This window comes from Lepidochelys kempii, chromosome 1 (assembly GCF_965140285.1).
Source record: "Lepidochelys kempii isolate rLepKem1 chromosome 1, rLepKem1.hap1, whole genome shotgun sequence".
NCBI classification, from domain to species: domain Eukaryota; kingdom Metazoa; phylum Chordata; order Testudines; family Cheloniidae; genus Lepidochelys; species Lepidochelys kempii.
Genome location: NC_136380.1, coordinates 127922292 through 127943479, shown reverse-complemented (window position 1 = coordinate 127943479; position 21188 = coordinate 127922292).

Here is a 21188-nt window from a genome sequence, read left to right as displayed (position 1 = left end):
CTTAATTTTCGTTTGAATACTGGACTCAGTCATGTAGAACTATATTCAAAAAGGAAACTACTGAACTGAACAACTGTTAAGAACTGCTTTAGAGAATCTCTTTAATCCTTTGCACAGGTACATAGGAAGATCAGATAATCCAATAAGGCAGACAGAGGGAGTAAGGAAATGGAAAAGTACAACCCAAACCATTATTTTTAAAAGAGATGAATTAGCTACAAATTCTCACAGATATTCCTGGGTCAATCCCTCTTTAGTTTCCTTCTCACTATAATAATGTTTAATTGCTGCAAATGGCTTGCTGCTTCAGTGCATGTGTGGGGTGTGCATGCATGTGTTTAAATATTTAATTGAGATTTAAACATTTAAAAAAATACATCATGAATAAGAGTAACTGATATAGTAAGTACTGTACATAAAGTACATTAACAGCATTAAACAAAGAGCAGCAGTAATTCCTGGATATAGGCCTGTTCCTGTCCTACTGAAATCAGTGGGAGCGGAATCAGGCTCCAGGCACTTACATAGAATTGAATATAAAATAATATGCATGTGAAAGGTGGATTATACATGCCTTCCCTGAGCAGAAGTAATTACAGCAGAAGTAGTATTAATCTTTTCTCTTTCCCCCGCTCCCCCAAATTACCTCCAGAAATCATGTCATTTGGTCATTTTAACAACATGTGTTCAAGATTCACAAGTGTATCTAATGTTCAATGCATAGCACAGAGGTTTAGGAGACAAAGGTATATGTGGGATATGGAGACAAGGTAGCCAGGCAACGGCAGGCACTCCAGGAGACAGGGGAAGTGCACTGGGCCAGAAAGCCAGGTGTGGAGATGGTGGCAGTTGGCAGAAGTAAAGGGCACGGAGAGGGAATTTCAGGACTATTTGAGCTGAGCAGAGATTGCTAGTGATCGGCATGCCATATGACACACATCAAGGGCACAGCTAATAAAATGATACCCCCTGAAACATTGACAAATAGCTGTTTAGTGAACCCAAAATTCGTAACAGTTGCTTGGATAATTCTCTGATATAACATGTTGAACATTTGCCCCCGTATTCTCAGTTGGAATTCTGATGCCTTCAAAATGCCAGCAGAGAATCATGTGGCAGAAAAGTGCACTGGGTTCAGCCTAAATTATCAAGCAGATACACCCTGGCTGCTGGGGTAAGTAGCTATCACACTGCTGCTCATGTCTCTCTCTCTCTCTCTAGACATAAAGGGGTTAACCTCTGTTGCCACTGCCTGGGGAGAGAAAGGGGCCCGTGACATTGCTCCAGCATCTCTAAAAGGGAAAGCTATCCTCCAGCCACAGCACAGCTACGCAAAGTGGAGAGAGAGTGACATAGCCCACACATAGAGCTACAAGGGTCCCATGTTAGGCCGAAAGCCCTAGATTGACTCAATCCAGTCCTGAATTTCCTCAAGCTGCTTCCATGGCAAAAAGGAATATGCAACATTTTAATCTGGACACTCTCTAACTTTTCCACAGTTGCAGAAATGTTGAAAAGTTAGAGTGCAAAAAGGAGAAAAAAAGGAAAATGGAAAAAGTGGTTGGAGGGGATCCAACCTTTGGTACTACTCATTGTACAGCGCTCAGTGGCAAAAAAAAAAAGGGGGGGGGGGAAGGGGAATGAAAAATTGCAATGCTAAAGATCTGAAATGTTTTTAAAATATTTTGTGAAAAAGTTTGAAGAAAAATGAAAAACTGTTCCACTTTGAACCCTGAGAAACAGAAACAACTTTGAAATTTCAATTTTTTTCACAAAATTGTTTTCATTTTTTGACCAGCCCGAGTCCCATCCCGCCTTCCCTTCTGCTCTGCCTCTAAGCCAAGTCCCGTTACTCCTCCGTTGCATATATCCCTATCTTCTTCCAGCAAACAGCTCCTGTTTCTCCCCCTTTACACCCAGTTCATTCCACAGATGGGATCCTGGCTAAGTAGCTCCCTGACTGGGCAATGGACTCTTTCTTTACAAGTGGGGAATGAGGCAGAAAGGGGGTCACTGCTGGCTACAAACAGGAAAAGGCAACCTGTCACCTCTCTCTCAGCTTCCCGAAGACAGGAACTCTGGGGGTTTTCAGAAGAAAACATTTAATGACAACATGTATGGAAAAGATTATTTAAAATAACTACATTGACTATGATTTCCTGTTGTCATTTCCCAGATTTGAACAAGAGAAAAACAGCACTGGGGCCCCTGAAAGGAATTCATTTTTAAAAATGTGTTGGCTGATATGAATCCTATTAGGATTTCCTTGATAAAATGCTTTAGCCTAGGTCTTGCTTTATAGAAGCACAAGAGAGCCCATGGAGACCAGAGGTGGAGATGGAAAGAGAGGAGAATAAAGAATAATAGGATGAGAAGACAGAGTAGGGCAAAAGGGAGATTCAGGGAACATGATGAGGGAGAAAGGGAAATAGGGAGAATGTGTATGTGACTTCTCTTTTTCTCCTTTCTTTTCTCTTTATTATTTCAGTACTCTTGGGGATGTGGTGACAGACTGTAACATAAATTAAGAAGCTAAAAAGTAAAGTAAATAACCTCTAGCCTGGCCTTCCTCCGAGCCCCAGCTCCCAGATGGACTCTGATCCCAGCCCCAGCAAATCTATTGTCCAAGCTGGAGCTTAACCACACAGCCTGACTTTTGCTTGGCCAGGCACTGCCACCAGACCCAATGGGTGTCACCGTGTCTACTCTGAACAACTTTTTTATCAGTCCAAGGCTCAACTCAACAAAGGGCCAGACCAGAAGAGCCAACATGCCAAGAGGAGCCAATACACTCTGGTCAGCCCCAGCAGCAAAAAATTACCCTAAAATCACTATTAGAGTTTCTAGCAATTCCTCTCTGAATTCATCTGCTGGACAAGACTTCCTATGTGTTAGGTTAGATCAGAGCAAAAGACTTCCACACTGGAAGAATCACTAAACTTTTTGTGCAGAATGACAGATAGCTGAATGGGTCATCAGCAAGATGTATCTTCATAATGCTTTTAAAAATCAAGTTTATTTCTTATTAAATACTTACATATACTGGTTCACTTCTAAATATAATCCACAGTGATATGTATTGTCTTTAAAACCCTGAATGGGGTCAGTTTACCTAAATGTTCGCATTCTGCCGACGTTTTGTCATTTCAGTAAAGATCTTCTGGGTCGCTTACTCTGTACATTCCTAGAATTGTCCTCTCTAGAACTGTCATCAAGGCATTGTGAGTTAATGTCTCTCACCAATTATTTGTTCACAGTGTGCTAGACACTCTCCACATACAGAGAAAGACCCAATTCCTGCCCTAAAGAGCTAATGGTCTAAGTTCTGTGGAAACTGTTTTTTCCACCACTTCCTTTGGGCTCAAGTTTGTTGAACTTCAGGGCACAGTCTGAGTGCTATTAGTTTTTTAGCCACTTCTATAACTAGTAGTATTTTACTATTATAGCAGGTCCTGTGGTTTGTGGGATCAGTTTATTTGTGTCTGCTTTGGCAGAGATCAATACTTACTGTCATGGACTACGGTTCCTGAAAAAAGCAAAAGAAACCTAAACTAATGCTTATTTATATCATTAACAGTTATCACTGTAGTTTTCCTTTAAGTATTTGTATTTGATATGGACTAAAGTTTAAGTGCACAGGAAATAACAGTGTAGTCTGAAATGGGCATTTTTACTGGAGAATCATTGTTTACTCAACAGTGTATATCACTCTGGTTGTGACATGATTTCAGGACAACTCTCTCTATTAAGACTTGGAAGGCAATTGCTCTGAAGCTATTAGTTGGTAAGAAATTCTAATTTTCTAAATGTCAAAAGAAGGCCTGACAATCATGAATGGAAGAGATGAAATGAGGAAAACCGTTCATCTTCCAAAAAGATTAGGAGTTTTCTTCCCTTGAAGACACAAGGTATTGCTAAAAATTGTTAAATCGGACCAGCCATTTAAAGAAATATGTTAAAAATCAAAATGTACACTGTTAGTATTGCTTCCATCTTACAGAGATTCAGCCCATGGCTGCAGACTGGTATATTAATATAAAATAAAGCCAATGTAGAGCTACAAGTAAGGCATAAGAGTAGCATAAGGCAACATAAAAGATAGAAAGAATTTAATATCTGAGATATCTACAACAAGTCACAATTTTTAAGAATGGCCACTGTAGAACTGGTCATTTTGCCTTAATTAGGTAGTACAGTTTCTATAGCAATTCAAATAATGTATCACAGATTGGGGACTTCCAAAGGAAAGCACAACAATCAACTAGGGTGTCCACAAGTTCACAAGTCCTTTATATTGAGCCCTGGGTATAACAGCCTCTCACATCTTTCTATTTCATGAGCCCAGGTGTGTTTAGTTATACAAAATAGAAGAACAGAAAGGTAAAACTTGAAAAAAATAGATGATATGAAAGGTCATGATGCTGGTGGTGTCATAAATATAAAGGGAAGGGTAAACCCCTTTGAAATCCCTCCTGGCCAGGGGAAAGCTCCTCTCACCTGTAAAGGGTTAAGAAGCTAAAGGTAACCTCGCTGGCACCTGACCAAAATGACCAATGAGGAGACAAGATACTTTCAAAAGCTGGGAGGAGGGAGAGAAACAAAGGGTCTGTGTGTCTGTCTTTAGTCTGTCTTTGTCGGGGATAGAACAGGAATGGAGTCTTAGAACTTTTCGTAAGTAATCTAGCTAGGTACAGGTTAGATTATGATTTCTTTAAATGGCTGAGAAAAGAACTGTGCTGAATAGAATAACTATTTCTGTCTGTGTATCTTTTTTGTAACTTAAGGTTTTGCCTAGAGGGGTTCTCTATGTTTTTGAATCTAATTACCCTGTAAGGTATCTACCACCCTGATTTTACAGGGGGAATTTCTTTATTTCTATTTACTACTATTTTTATTAAAAGTCTTCTTGTAAGAAAACTGAATGCTTTTTCATTGTTCTCAGATCCAAGGGTTTGGGTCTGTGGTCACCTATGCAAATTTTTATCCAACATTTCCCAGGAAAGGGGGGGGGTGCAAGTGTTGAGAGGATTGTTCATTGTTCTTAAGATCCAAGGATCTGGGTCTGTAGTCACCTAGGCAAATTGGTGAGGCTTTTTACCAAACCTTGTCCAGGAAGTGGGGTGCAAGGTTTTGGGAAGTATTTTGGGGGGAAAGACGTGTCCAAACAGCTCTTCCCCAGTAACCAGTATTAGTTTGGTGGTGGTCGCGGCCAATCCAAGGACAAAGGGTGGAATATTTTGTTATTCCTTGGGGAAGTTTTGACCTAAGCTGGTAAAGATAAGCTTAGGAGGTTTTTCATGCAGGTCCCCACATCTGTACCCTAGAGTTCAGAGTGGGGGAGGAATCTTGACAGGTGGCATCAAAGGATGTCAGAATATTTCTGGCCTTAAGCCTTAAGCATTTCATGCTTTCATCTAAATGAAAGATATGACCAGAGGGAATGGTTTATATTCCCACTTCTATCCACAAAATCTCTCTCATTCTGGTTGGTAAGTGCAATTAATACGTGTCCATCTAGCAATTTCAATAGTTTTAACAATGTAATTCTGTACTGAGTATGTTATCCTCCTATAGATGTTTCTTATACACATTAAGAAAATGAAACCTTAGTGACCGCTATTGCCTTTAACTAAGATTTAGTTTTTGTGAAAGATCCACCAGTTTGAATCAATTAGTTTAATCTATCTCTATCACAAACTTCTCTCCTTAAATTTAGCTATCATATCCTATATGGAAAACCATATTTTCAATATTGGTGAACATATTTTGACACATATATGATGATTCCTGCCTGACTTCCTGTATATACAAGCCATAGATTTCATCCAGCGAATCTTGCATCTAGCCTAATAACCTGTGGTTGGATTAGAACAAATCTTTCAGCAAGACAACCAGGCTTGATTTAAAGACTTGAGGTGATGGAGAATTTACCCATCCATTGATACTCTGTTCCCATAGTTGGTTATACTCAATGTTTAAAATGTGTGGCTTATTTTCAGTTTGAATTTTGCTCACTTCAATTTCCAACTATTGGATCATGTTATCTCTTTATCTGCCAGATGAAAAAGCACTCTATTTCAGACTTTTCACTGTGCAGGTAACTATTATACTATTATACAGTCACCTTTTAGCTTTCTCTTTGATAAACTAAATCGATTCAGACCCTTTAGTCTTTCATAGTAAGGCATGTTTTCTGGACCTTGAGCTATTCTTGTAGATTTTCTCTAAAACTTCTCCAATTTTTCAACTTCTTTTTCAGAGTGTGGTCACCAGACCTGAGCACAGCATTTAAGTAATGGTGTTATCAGTGCCATATATAGGGCCAATATCACCCCCGCTCTATTATTCTGTTAGTACATCCAAGTATCATGTTAATCGTTATTGCCACAGCATCACTCAGAATGTCATGTTCAGCTGGCTATCTAGGATAACCCCAGCTCCTTGTCTGAGTTACTATTTTCCACAGTAGATCCCTCCCCCCCCACCCCCCAGAAGCTATGTGTCCTACATTCTTTGATCCTTTATGTCTGATGTGATATACCGTTGTATTAAAATACATGTTGTTTGATTGTGCCCAGATTACCAAATAATCCAGATTATTCTGGATCAGTAACCTGTTCTCATCCTTATAGACTACTCTACCAACCTTTGTGTCATCTGCAAACTGTCTTCCAGGTCATCAATAAAACTATTGAATATTGATCATGCAAGAATTCATTTTTCTAGGACTCCACTAGAAACACTATTTGTAGTCAATAATTCCCTATTAACAACTACATTTTGAGATATAACAGTTAGCCATCTTTAATCCACTTAACATGTGCCATACTTACTATATACAGTACAAGGTTTTTTAAAAAAATCAAATTAACACATGGCACTAAAGTAAAATGTTTAAGAGAAGTCCAAGTATATTATCATAAACAGTTACCAATACCAAACAGACTTTAATCTTATAAAAGAATATCAGATTTGTTTGACAAGCTCTATCTTAGTGAAACCATGTTGATTGGTATTATATTTCTGTCCTTTAACTTTTTAAATGATTGAGTCTTAGCAGATGTTCTATTATTTTGCCTGAGATTGATGTCAGTCTAACCAGATGATAGTTACTCAAGTCATCCTGTTCACTCTTTTAGCAAAACATGGGTTTTCTTTCAGTTTTCCGAGATTTATGAAAAATTAAAACTGTGGTCCAAACGATTCTTCAGCCATCCCTTTTAAAGCTTTTGGGTGCAGTTTATCCAGGCCTGCTGATTTAAAATATTTAGCTGTAGTAGATGCAGTTTAGCATCCTCCTTGATAACACATGGAAAAGAAAGTATCTCTTTATTATATGACATTCATAAATCATTGACCTTCTTTCCAAATACAGGGCAGAAATATATAGAGTACTTCTGCCTTCTCTACACCATAATTGATAATTTTATCATCTCCGTCTAGTAACTGACCTGTTCTACTGCTAGAATTCTTTTTGTTCCTGATATACTTTAAAAAAATATTTTTTATTGTCTGTAACCCTTTTGGCCCTAGATATTCCTTTGATACCTTTTGGTTCGCTTATCAATTGTCTGCATTCCTTAATTTTTTATTCATATTCATTGCCATCTACTTACCTATTCCCCCATTATTATATATAATCTTCTCTTATTTCTTATTGCTGTTTTCATGATCTATCTCAACCACAATGTTGTTGTTTTTTTTAATCCAAGAATCTTTTTTTCATGAGGGAGGAATTGTAGCTTTTCTGAGAATCATGTCAAGTATCCTTAAACAACTTCCAATTTACATTCACATTTCTCTGTTTAAACTTTTCCTCCTAATCAGTTTTGATCATGCTGAGTTTTGGCTTTGGGAAAGTGGCCACTTTAATATTCCAATTAAATGTACTGCTACATCTAAAGAAAATTTTTAAAGTAAATGCAGCTTCCTTTCCTCCATCCATTAACTGACCATTCTTACCTATCATGTCATTTGCTGAATCCTCCCTGTTCTCCCCACCCCACCCCCAGCATGCCACATGGGCACTTTCCATCTCTATCTCCAAAACCTTTTCCCTCTTCCTCTGCCCCCTGCTGCTTTTTTCCCCTCTCTGCTAACACAGGGATTTTACGTCCCTCACCCCTTACCACAGTGACATTTCCATCACTAATCCACACAGCAGGGGCATTTTGCTTCCCAACATCACCACTTCCCATGGGCATTCCTCACCCGGGCACTGTGCGAATTTTCCTTCTCTCACTTTCTTCTCCCACCCCCAAGGACATTTTTATACGTTTTTCTTTCTATGTTTCAGCCAGTGGGGACATTTTGATTTCCACTCCTTCCCTCACTTCCCACCCCCCCCCCGACATTATACAGTAGGATCATTTTTTTTCTTAATACTCCAACTAAAGTCAGTGGTGGAAGCAGGATGGGTCAGAGGAGGATCCACTCCCCTGAGCCTGGGAGCAGCAGGAACCATGGTGGGTGGGTGTGTAAAGGAAGGGGGGGTTTAAAGAGAAGGAGCTGCAGCCCAGGGGAAGAGAAATAGTTGCTCCCCTGAGACCAATCCTACCAGAAACAGGAAGTGGAGGGAAACTAGAAAGGAGTCTCCCTTGAGTCCAGTCTTTGGGGTTCATTGGTGGCAGATGCTCAGAATAGGGAGAATCAGAAGGAAGAGGGGACTCAGTGCCTGTGTCCAGTCAAGCGTGGGATTCTCTCTTCTGCTCTTCCTGCCCAGGGTCCTGCTCTCTCCCAGCTGTTTTGGGCTGCAGTAGGCAGGCAGCTTTATGTTTGATCCCCCTATAAATTGCAGAGGGAGCTGCAGGACAAAGTAAAGGTTTCTGCAGGCTAGATCTGGCCCACGAACTGTATGTTAGACAAAATTGCTGTCTACTTTAAGCGAGTGTAATATTTCTGACTCAAGTACAACAATATGTGGATCAGCTGTAGGAAGAGTGACCTCCCAATGGCTAACAGTATCGAGACAATATAGTCTGGAGCTGCCTCACACTGTGACAGCAGCTAGACTAGCAAATTATAACCAAGGAAGTAAAGATACTGAAACCTTATTTTATAACTAAGAGTAACAAAGACTTTCCCCTTACACACAGGTGAAGTAATTCCCCCAACACAAGTGCCCTCAACTTCCACAGAATCTTGACCCCACATTGCTGAGTGGCTGTTGGGTTGAACAGCATACACAGAAAGGGAGTTACACAAAGACAAAATGTTTACTCGTGGTGAATAAAAACTTCCTGCATATCACTTTTTCTCCCACTGCCCTCACTCTTGATACCTGAGAAATCATTAACATTTTCTCATCTATGTGGTTTTTTTTACTATTCTTGCTAAAGAAATAGAGATGATAAAACTTCTCATCTGAAGCCAGCGACCCTGCTCACTAGCTGAGCTAGCCATATTTATTTTAAAGACTCTGGAGAAACTTTCCTGGTGAAGAGGGCAGGAAAACTGTTTCAAAATAAGAAGACCCTTTTCAAATGTTGCAGCAGCATTAATGGCAGTCTCCATGAAGAGCCATGTAACAGTGGCTGAAGGAATACCTAATGGCCGTGCAACCATAAAACAACACCACCACATTTATTTCCTCTCCCTAAAGATTCAGGGCCAGAGCTTCAATCGGTATACATCAGTGTACTACCAGTGAAATCAATAGAGCTAGTATGCCAATTTACAACAGCTGAGAATCTAGCCCTGGGCTCTACAAAAGTATATTCTAGAAGAGTCTATGCTATGCTCTACTAATTTTTGGTTATCTCCCAGAAAAGCTGGCAACACAGGGTTAACATTCTGTCAAAAATCCATCAATTTCACATTTCCACCAGGCTCCTTTGTTGAAGAAGTCTAACTTGCTGTACAAATGTCATTAGTACCACAGGGAACTTCAGACCTTTGAATGCCAAAGAACACTCTATTATTTAGCACTTCTGTAAGATAATCTTTTCAGCTGCTGTTTTCTAGTGAGAGTCCTCAAAGATGAACCTTGAAAGAACAGATGCTAGCTTTTAGTCACTCAGGAATTTTGTCAGTTAAGTGACTTTTACCTTCATCCAGTGGGACTTTGATTTTCAGACACAGATATCAAGCTGACAAAATGTATCATCACTGACAGACTTCAAAGGTTTGTGGGGATTTTTCTCCCATATCCCACAATTCCAAAAGAACATGGCACCTTTATCTGTATATCATTTTTAGCAAGGTACATATTCATGATAGTTACTAAAAATGTTTATGAAACTGTAGTTTAAAGTACCTTATTAAACAGGAAACCATGAACAAATTAATATAAATATGATTAAAATAACGATATTTTCTTGTATATTCTTATTGACGTTTCTGTTGATATGACACCTACAATATCTGAGTATTCCGAGTTTCACTGCATGTAAAGTAAAAGTGTTATTGTGATCAGACCTTGTTTAGTCAAATAATGATAAGTATCATTCTTGAGAATGTAAGCAAAAGAGAAACACATTTATGTGGTGCTTTGCTCCAGGGACCTCCAAAAATGCTCCTCACAAGCTAATAATAATAATATCTTGTATAAAGGCTGTGTGACAGGGTGTCATCCTGCTCCTATCTCTTTTCTAGCCACAAATGGCTCAGAGACCTTCTTCTGGTCAAACACCTGGTGGAATTTATTGACAGTGTTCTCCCCACCACCCTTACAAACTTGTGTAACACTTTCTTCCTGGGCCTTTTCCACTTTCTGGATGAATGGGTTAATTAGACTGATAGCTCTCTTAAGCCTACCCCCAATCTATCAATTAGGCCCAGCTTTACCCCTCAAGTTTACTCTGGGGCAATTTAATTGGTGATTCAGTGATCAGAGTGCTGGTACAGCTGTTATTGGTCAGCAGTCTGCCACAGACTGCACCTTTATTAACAGACAACAAGAACATAAACAAACAAAAGAGGGGATTGAAGGAAACACTATGCTGATCCTAGATCAGCAGAGCACCATGTATTCCACTCCAAACTGTTCATAATATTAGATGCTGGTGAGTATTTGCTTCAGATTTGGGGGCTCTCTGTAAACGAGGACTGGCCTGTCTCCCAAGGTCTGTGAGAGGATAGGTTGTAGATCCTTGATGTTGAGTTGAAGAAGTTTTAGTTGGGGACTGTAGGGGACAGACAGCCCCCCAACCTGAAGCAAATACTCACCAGCAACTACATACTACACAACAAAAAATACTAACCCAGGAACCAAACCCTGCAACAAACCCCGGTGCCAACTCTGTCCACATATCTATTCAAGGGACAGCATCATAGGATCTAACGACATCAGCCACACCATCAGGGGTTCATTCACCTGCACATCTACAAATGTGATATATTCCATCACTAGAATATGTTACCTAGGGAGGTGGTGGAATCTCCTTTCTTAGAAGTTTTTAAGGTCAGGCTTGACAAAGCCTTGGCTGGGATGATTTAGATGGGATTGGTCCTGCTTTGAGCAGGGGGTTGGACTAGATGACCTCCTGAGGTCCCTTCCAACCCTGATATTCTATGATTCTATGTGCCAGCAATGCCCCTCTGCCATGTACATTGGCCAAACTGGACAGTCTCTACGCAAAAGAATAAATAAACAAACAAAAAGAATAGAAAAAAAACAAAAGAATAAATAAACAAAAGAGAGTGGACAGTCTCTACGCAAAACACAAACCTGACATCAAAAATTATAACATTCAAAAACCAGTAGAACACTTCAATCTCCTGGGACACTCAATAACAGACTTAAAAGTGGCAATTCTTCAACAAAAACTTCAAAAACAGACTCCAACGAGAAAATGCAGAACTGGAATTAATTTGCAAACTGGACACCATCAAATTAGGCTTTAATAAAGACTGGGGTGGAGGGGTAACTACAAAAACTAATTTCCCCCTGCTGATACTCACAACTTCTTGTTAACTGTTTGAAATGGGCCACCTTGATTACATTGGTCTTATTAGCACTACAAATGTGATTTCCACCCCTTCTAGTCAACTGTTGAGAATAGCCCACTTCCACCTTAATTGAATTGGCCTGTTAGCACTGACCCCCCACTTGGTAAGGCACCTCCCATCTTTTCTGTGTATTTATACCTCTCTCCTGTATTTTCCACTCCATGCATCTGATGAAGCGGGTTTAATTCCATGAAAGATTATGCCCAAATAATTTTTTTAGTCTCTAAGGTGCCACAAGGACTCCTCGTTGTTTTTGCTGATACAGACTAACACAGCCACCACTCTGAAATTGTAACCTCAGTTACTTCAATGATTCACGCTTAATGTTAAGCAGATGCTTCACTCAATCATGGCCTTTGATAGCTTACTCTACTGGCTTTCTGGATTTGTCAAATATTCAAATCTCATGGAAGTTTCACATAGCTGAAGGTGAATGTGTCGGTTCGGTCACAGAAACCCGCTTGGGACAGTCACCTGATGTGCTGGAATTACCTCTGAGCCCATCTTCCACTGCCAGCTTTGGACTCCAGAACCCTTCCTTGTTGAGCCAGACATGCTAGTCTGCTGCAACACAGTCCCAGGTCTGAACTAAGCCCCCAAAGCTGCAGACTTTAACCAAAAACTGTCCACCAAGTCACCTGTCTCCAGCACCCAGACATCCAGTTCCCAATGGGATCTAAACCCTAAATAAATCTGTTTTACTCTGTATAAAGCTTATACAGGGTAAACTCATAAATTGTCCATCCTCTATAACACTGATAGAGAGATATGCACAGCTGTTTGCTCCCCCAGGTATTGATCACTTACTCTGGGTTTACTAATAAACAAAAGTGATTTTATTAAATATAAAAAGTAGGATTTAAGTGGTTTCAAGTAATAACAGACAGAACAAAGTAAGTTACCAAGCAAATTAGAACAAAACACAAAAGTCTAAGCCTAATACATTTAAGAAACTGAATACAGGTAAATCTCACCCTCAGAAATGTTCTAATAAGCTTCTTTCGTAGACTAGACTCCTTCTTAGTCTGAGCCCAATCCTTTCCCCTTGTAGTTCTTGTTTGTTCCAGCTCAGGTGGTAACTAGAGGATTTCTCAAGACTGGCAGCCCCCCTTGTTCTGTTCCACCCCTTTTATAGCTTTGGCCCCAGGCAGGAATCCTTTGTCTTTATGGCTTCCCACCCCTCCTTACAAATGGAAAAACACCAGGTTTAAAATGGATTCCAGTATCACGTGACATGGTCACATGTTCTATGAGACCCCTAGTCTCCATTATTCCAGGGCTGGTCGGCACGTACCCCAGAAGGTTTGCAAATAAACAGAGCTATTTACAACCAATTATCCTAGGTAATGGGAACCTCAAGATTCCAAGCCACCATTAATGGCCCACACTTTGCATAGTTACAAGAGGACTTCAGAGGAATACTTCATATTTCTAGTTTCAGATACAAGAATGATACATTCATACAAATAGGATGAACACACTCAGTAGATTATAAGCTTTGTAATGATACCTTACAAGAGATCTTCTTCATAAAGCATATTCAAATTACATTATATTCACACTCATAAGCATATTTCCATAAACATATGGAGTGCAACGTCACAGTGAGATCCCACTCCACTTCTAGGATGGCAATCTTCATACTGACCACAAGATGTATGTTCCTTCAGCAAGACTTCTTTGAAATGATCTTGTCTTTCTAAAGACTTTCCTGTTTCACTGCTAAAAAGGGATATTCAGCAAGTGATGCTCATTTAAGGCACAATGCTTCTTCATAGAAGCAGAATGATCTACAGAGAGTTATGATTACAAATGGCCAGGACGGTATATGTATATACCTTGTTGGGCTCATTAATCTTCACCAGTGTATGCTGTCCTCACAGTTGTATGTGGGAGAGCATGAAAGGTATATATTTCAATGATGCATCTCAATTGAAAATCTTCATTCCATTTGGAAAAATAAAAGACATACATTCAAGCTAATGCTGAGCCTGTAACACATTTCCATATACAAGATATATTAATAGCAACATATTTTGACTGTTTAAAATTATCTAAATAATGAAAAGGTCAGCTGTTCTTTTTAGTCCATAAAAAACAAATACTTCAGCAAGAAGGAAAATATATTTTTTACATAATTAAATGTTTTTTTATGTTCACTGACCTCTAATTTTCAGTAGTTATTTTCCTTTTGGGAATCTAAGAAAATCAAATGAGATAATTTCAGTCAAGTATATTCTCCAGGAAGGGTAGAAAACTTTCTCTAAACTGGAGAAAATAATTTTTTTCTAAGATCCTTTCATCCTTCTAGTGTATTTCCAAATAAAAACTCTGCTCCAGAAAAAGAAAAGGAGTACTTGTGGCACCTTAGAGACTAACCAATTTATTTGAGCATAAGCTTTTGTGAGCTACAGCTCACTTCATCGGATGCATACTGTAGAAAGTGTAGAAGATCTTTTTATACACACAAAGCATGAAAAAATATCTCCCCCCACCCCACTCTCCTGCTGGTAATTGCTTATCTAAAGTGATCACTCTCCTTACAATGCGTGTGATAATCAAGTTGGGCCATTTTCAGCACAAATCCAGGTTCTCTCTCTCCCCCCACACACACACTTTAGATAAGCTATTACCAGCAGGAGAGTGGGGTGGGGGGAGGTATTTTTTCATGCTTTGTGTGTATAAAAAGATCTTCTACACTTTCCACAGTATGCATCCCATGAAGTGAGCTGTAGCTCACAAAAGCTTATGCTCAAATAAATTGGTTAGTCTCTAAGGTGCCACAAGTACTCCTTTTCTTTTTGCGAATACAGACTAACACGGCTGTTACTCTGAAATCTGCTCCAGAAAAATACTTGAGTGCATGCTTAACTTTCAAACATTTGAGTTCTACTTTGCTGGTTTGGGGAATAACCTTCTGTCAGATGCTGCCAAATGATCCAGCAATAAAACAGACCTCATAATTTGACAAGTAGAAAGTTCACTTTAAATAAATTAATTTCACAGAAACATGGGTTTCTTGATTTGAGATTCTAAAGGATATTTCTCTATGAATCTATTCTTCACTTTGCAAATCATTTGGATTCCATTGATTTATTCAGTGGCAATCAAAATGTAATGCCACCAGAATTGCAGAACCCTTATCTAATTTGGTGATAAGTTTACTTTCTTTCTAGGAGAAATGTACTTGCTGAAGTCAGAAATTTCCCACAAGAGTACACATTCATGACACATAAAGCCTGATAATAAGCCTCTCATTCTTTGGGGCATTCAGTGAGCACTACAGAGATAAAGAGTGAATTATGAGACTACCCTGTAGGTATAAATTGTGCTGGACTGAGTATTTGGGAGTTCCCAGGGAGAGTATGCAGGAGAAGCAGCTGCTCTACCATTTCAAGGGGTACAGTGAGTGCTTCTCTCCACTCTTGGTCAGATGTGCTGGCATATCAGATGGGAACTTTCTGTTTCCTTTCAGGTAGGTAGTGCCAGACTTATAAGAAGGATTGTGCCCAGACATGCTTTCTTCTTCCCACTTGAAAAGAAGATTTGTTCAGAGATAATAAATCAGGTTAAAAATTTTTGTGCTACTTTTGACCATCTACTTGCCATGGAAAGACATGTTTTGAACATGGTATGAAAGCTGGGTGGTTTCTTCAGTTGTATAATTGGCACTTGCCATGATAACCCTGCCACAGCAATACATTACTTGTGTTACATTACTGAGATTCTCTTTGCAGGCTTGCAGTGGGGCAGCTTGTGGTTTCTTCAGTGTGAAACAAAATATTTGCTTGTCAATTTGAGCAATTTTGATCATATTTTGCTTGCCCTACAGCCTTAGAAATGGCAGGTTGACTTTAAATTGGTACTATGTGCTTTTAAAGCCTTTAATGATGTAGTGCCTTGGCTATATTCAAGAACTTGCTTCTTGAGACTTCCCTTGATGGGTACCTGTGCTCGGGCATTACCTAATTCTCTACCCACCATCATTCAGCAGACAGTTGCACCTGGCATGTAGAAGATCCATGAATGTGCAATTAACTTTCCTTCCCATCTGTCTCAGTTCATGTCTCTTCACCTTTAAAAACAACATGTCCAGGCTTTCTGGTCTTTTTTTTTTTTTTCATTTCAGAGTTGCTTTGTGTTAAGACCACACTTGGCCCTATATTGACCACTTTCTGTTTACTACTTTCCTCATCCCTTCTTTCTCTCTTGGAACCCCTCATTTATTTTCTGCTGTGTGAATTTCAAGACTTTAAAAGGGTTGCATGTTTATTATATTTTACTTTTTTGTATGGTATTGTAACATTCTCCAAGAGCCTTAGGGTCAGGGCACTTTCCAATTTTAACTGCTATAATTATTTTGTACACTAAATGTGATGCATGCCCAAAATGAAGGCTGTTGGACATTTAGCCCTAAATTAATCTTGCTGCATCTCAGATATCTATTCTGTAAATGGGCATAAAAGCATCTATCTGACTCATAGGAAGGCTTAGTTTATCCGGGCCTGATGCTGCACCACTGTCATTGACTTCGCTGGATGGAAGATCCCAACCTGAATGTGTCTAATGTTTGTTTCGCTCCTCTGACACAACAAGTGCTACATATTTTCAAGTACAGCACTGTTACAAATCATTAAAAAGAAAGTGCCACGGGGAAACAAATAAGCCACAAGAGAAATGTAACTATTTCCTGAATCCCAGTGGCTTTGAAATTCTCTTTCAAAATTATCTAAACTTATTTCGTAAACTTTTCCCCTTGACTTTTTAAGACAGATAGATGTATCAAGATCTGCACTGTTTGAGCTGCAATTAAAATGGATTTGCTGTAATTTACAACTAAATTTAAGCCAAAAGTAGATGGGAGATACACCTCAAATATAAAAGCAAAAATAAATCTCTGGGGAAGGAACAACAATCAAAGTAATCTAAATAAATCAGAAACCTCACATCTAATGTTCTCAGGAGAGGAACTATATGCTTCAGTGACATTGTTCAATATTCTTCGAGCTACCGGATGTTGAAAAATCATTACTTTCCATTTTAAAATGTTTCTTTCCCAAGACAAATGTAGGAATATTTTTAATGATTTGTAGGTGTACTGAACATTGCCCAGATTTATTTTTGCTATAAAGATGTCTTATGAAATCTAGTATTCTAAAACTATCTAGATTGAAAGATTTTGATTCAAAGGAAGCTTTAAAAAGGTTCTGAGTTTAAGGGGCAATAGAAGGAAAGATTTTTGGACAGCATATAATGAACTTCACTAACCATCCGAGAAGGTTGAAGAATGTACAATGTGCAAACATCATGAAGGCCAGGGTCAACTGTAGTGATAGCTCTTTCTGAGCTTGTATATTTTTTTTCTGACTGGTCTTGCGGTTGATTTCTTGGTCTTGGTGGATTCTCATATTGCTTTCTTCTTAATCTCATGTTTCTTGGACTTTGTTTGCATCTGTCTAGTGGCAGATAAATAACTGATTTTTAGGTTCAGCCACGAACCCTCTGAGTCAGGCAGAGAGATGATTTGAATCCACATCTCCTATATTCTATGTGAGTGCTTTAATTACCAGGCTACAGGGACATTCTCACTTGTTCTCTTTAGCCCAATGAATATTTAAGGAGTTATAGCAAGTGTAAGAGCTTCAATAGCAGAGATTCAGACCTTGTCTATACTACATAAACAAATCAACCTCGGTTAGGTCGATGTACAGCCACTGCAGTAATTACTGCAGTTTTTCATGTCCACACTACCCTCCTTTTGCTGGTAGTGTGCGTCCTCACCAGGAGCACTTGCACTGACTTAAGGGGGACACTGTGGGGGGCTGAGAGCCTGGGCACTCTGATCCACATAGAATTCGCAGCTGAGAACCCGGCTGCCTGGCACTGAAAGCCAGAGCTCCCTGCTGGGAGCTTGGCAGGGAGCTGGCAGGTGATGTAAGTAATGCAGTGTCTATGCAGACACTGAGTTGCCTGAACGACATCAACCTAAGCACTACACCTCTTGTGGAGGTGGAGTTATTAGGTTGGTGTAGTGGGGGACTCACACTGGTGGGAGCAACACGGCAGTGTAGACACTTACAGAATTAGGTTGACGTAAGCTGCCTTATATTGACCTGATTCTGTAGTGTAGACCTGGCCTCAGAGTACACCACTCCATAACTCTTACAGCCCAATGGTTACAACACTCACATAGACAGGGAGATACCTGTGTTTGAGGCACTGTTCCAGAATGGGCATTCAAATCTGAGTTTTCCACATCCCAGACAGATGCCTCAGTCAATGGCTTAGAAGAATATAAAGGGGACAACACACACTCACTCCTTCAGCTGACCGTGAAGAACATTTGCCCAGCTGAAACTATCAGGTCAAATTCACGAATAGTTTTGAGCCAACTGAAACTGCATCTTTTGGTGAATAAACTATGTCTGGAAAGTATCAGGGGGTAGCCGTGTTAGTCTGTATCCACAAAAACAACAAGGTGCCACCGGACCCCTTGCTGTTTTTATGTCTGGAAAGGTTTCAGAGTAACAGCCATGTTAGTCTGTATTCGCAAAAAGAAAAGGAGTACTTGTGGCACCTTAGAGACTAACCAATTTATTTGAGCATAAGCTTTCGTGAGCTACAGCTCACTTCATCGATGCATCCGATGAGTACTTACCTTTTCTTTTTATGTCTGGAAAGTTTCACCTAGCTCTACGTCCATCCTTATGATGTATACAGGATACTGTACATATCTCCTTCTAACCTTCCTTAACTCCCTTCCATTGCTCTGATTCCTATTTCCATCTATTTTCCTTGTGTAATTCAGATTGATAGTGATATTTCTGGAAGCAATCAGACTGCACAGAAGAATTTTGGCATTACAACAACTGTCACAAGGCCCCAGAACACACCACACAACCAGATGCAAAATTGCTGGCAGTGGTGCATAGGCATTCACAACACCTTTGGAGTTACACTTGCTTGGCAGAAGACGAGCCACCGTGTCATCTGCCAACACATCACTCAGGATTATTGCCAATGTAGGCAGCAAGTGATGGCAAAGTTTCTTCACTGTTAATCTTTCCAGAACTATACCAGAATACTCTGATGCACCATCCAGTGACAGTTTGGAAAGTATAGGGCACTGGCTCAATTACCTGTCAAGCTGGGTCCATGAAGATTGAGAATGTCCCTGGCTGTTGTAGGTTTTGCCCGCCTTCTCTCTACTTCCTTGTTCTGCCCAAATTCCCAAAGCAACTGAGATGTCATGCATGCTCTCAGCTCAGCCAGCCTCAAACCAGCCCATATGCACACACTCCAGCCTCCACATCAACAACAAAGGACAAAAAAAGCAAACTGCTGTGTTTATGTTTTTCTTCAGGAATTCCTCTGATGAACATAAAGGATAAAATTCATTGATATGTGAGTAGACACACACACACACACACACACACTCACACCCCCTGTCCATTCATATCTTGCAAATTCCTGAAAGTTGGGAAAAAAAGCATAGGCCGTGGAAATTCCAAGAGTATCTACATGACTTAGGACAGCAGTTCTCAAACTGTGGGTCAGGATCCCAAAGTGGGTTACGACCTCATTTTAATGGGGTCACTAGGCCTGTCATTAAACTTGCTGGGGCCCAGCATTGAAGCCAAAGTTCAAGCCCCACCACCCAGGGCTGTTACCTTCAAGCTTCAGCACCCCTTAGGGTGGAGGGGTCAGGCTTCAGTCCCTCTTCTTGGGGTCTTGTAGTAATTTTTATCAGAAGGGGGTCATAGTGTAATGAAGTTTGAGAAACCCTGACTTAGGAGCATGAGTGCAATTGGCTTTCAATGGTATTTATGCTCCTAAATCACTTAGGTACTCTTGAAAATCTCACTGAGGATCATTACTTAGCAGATACACATCAAGGCTGCCCCTACCCCATTATATTCCCAAGTAAAGCCACTTGCTTCTGCAAGGTGCTCCCGCATCCACTCATCAATCCCTGTCCTGTCCTCATTCCCCATGATGAACAATAAATCTCTCAGGTCCCCACAACAGTAGTTGAGAGTGGTGTGGATGGAATTCAGTGGATTGCATGGAAGGAACTGGAGCGATGGCCTCCCTCCAAATGAAAGCTTGAACCCCTCCCACCTCTGATTCCTAGCAGGAGACAAAAAAGCAAAAGAGCTTAGACAAAAAGAAACAAAAGCATAAAAAGTAAAAGCAACAGTAACCACACAATTAAAACTGAAAGAAAAAAATGAATTAAAAAAATCAAGTTCTGTATCCCATCAAGCTCCAACAACTAAAGCTTTTGGTGCTTGTCCTAGTATACTCCAAGAACCAGGCATACAGGCAAGGTGGCAGCAGATGCTGAGTGCTGCTAAATCTCCACAACAATATCTGCACGTGCGAGGATTTTAGGCGGCTTTCCCTCTGCCTTTCCCAAGATGCAGGGGAGACCATTCAAAACAGGAAATGGACCAAACCAAAAAAGTGAATTCTGGTCTATTGAAAAGCGAAGTAAAATTGAGATTACTTAAAATGCTCAGGGGTTTTCTTGTTCCGCTTGGAGGAAAGGGCTTATATATGGAATGGGGAACACAGTCACTTTGCAGACAGACAGCCTAAAGCAAAATGGGGTGAGTTGTGCATCTCTGTTTTTAGGGAGCAGCCTGCTTTGTTTTTCTCTGGTTTTGAGTTCTTGTGTGTTATTCTAAATTCTAAGAAATAACGTAGTGTTATATTGCAATCTTCCAGCAAGAGTGTGTTTTTATCTAAATTCTGTCTGTGTAAGCTGTGAACAGAATATATCAAGTTCAAATAGGCATCATATGTCATAGACAATATGTACTTGCTCCTGGAAAATATTGCAGGGATTGTGGGATAGCCTCAACAATCCATAAATATAGGCAGTGCTGTGTGGACACTGTAAACTGAAAACAGGATTTTCTAGGATAGATATTTTGCACCATTACCTCTTGCACACATACTGGTGCAAACTGCAATGATACAATTCTCTGAGGAGATTCTTTGTTATCCAACTGCAAGATTCAGGGGTGATGGAGAAACAGGGCTTTCTTATCCAAAGTGAGGATTCAGAGACACATAAGACTATATATATATATATATATATATATATATATATATTTATTTATTTATTTATTTATTTATTTATTTATTTATTTAAGATAAACAGACGATGTGAAAGTGGTGAAGAAGATACAGATATAGATAGCACAATGAACAATAGGGCTGAACTATTTAGA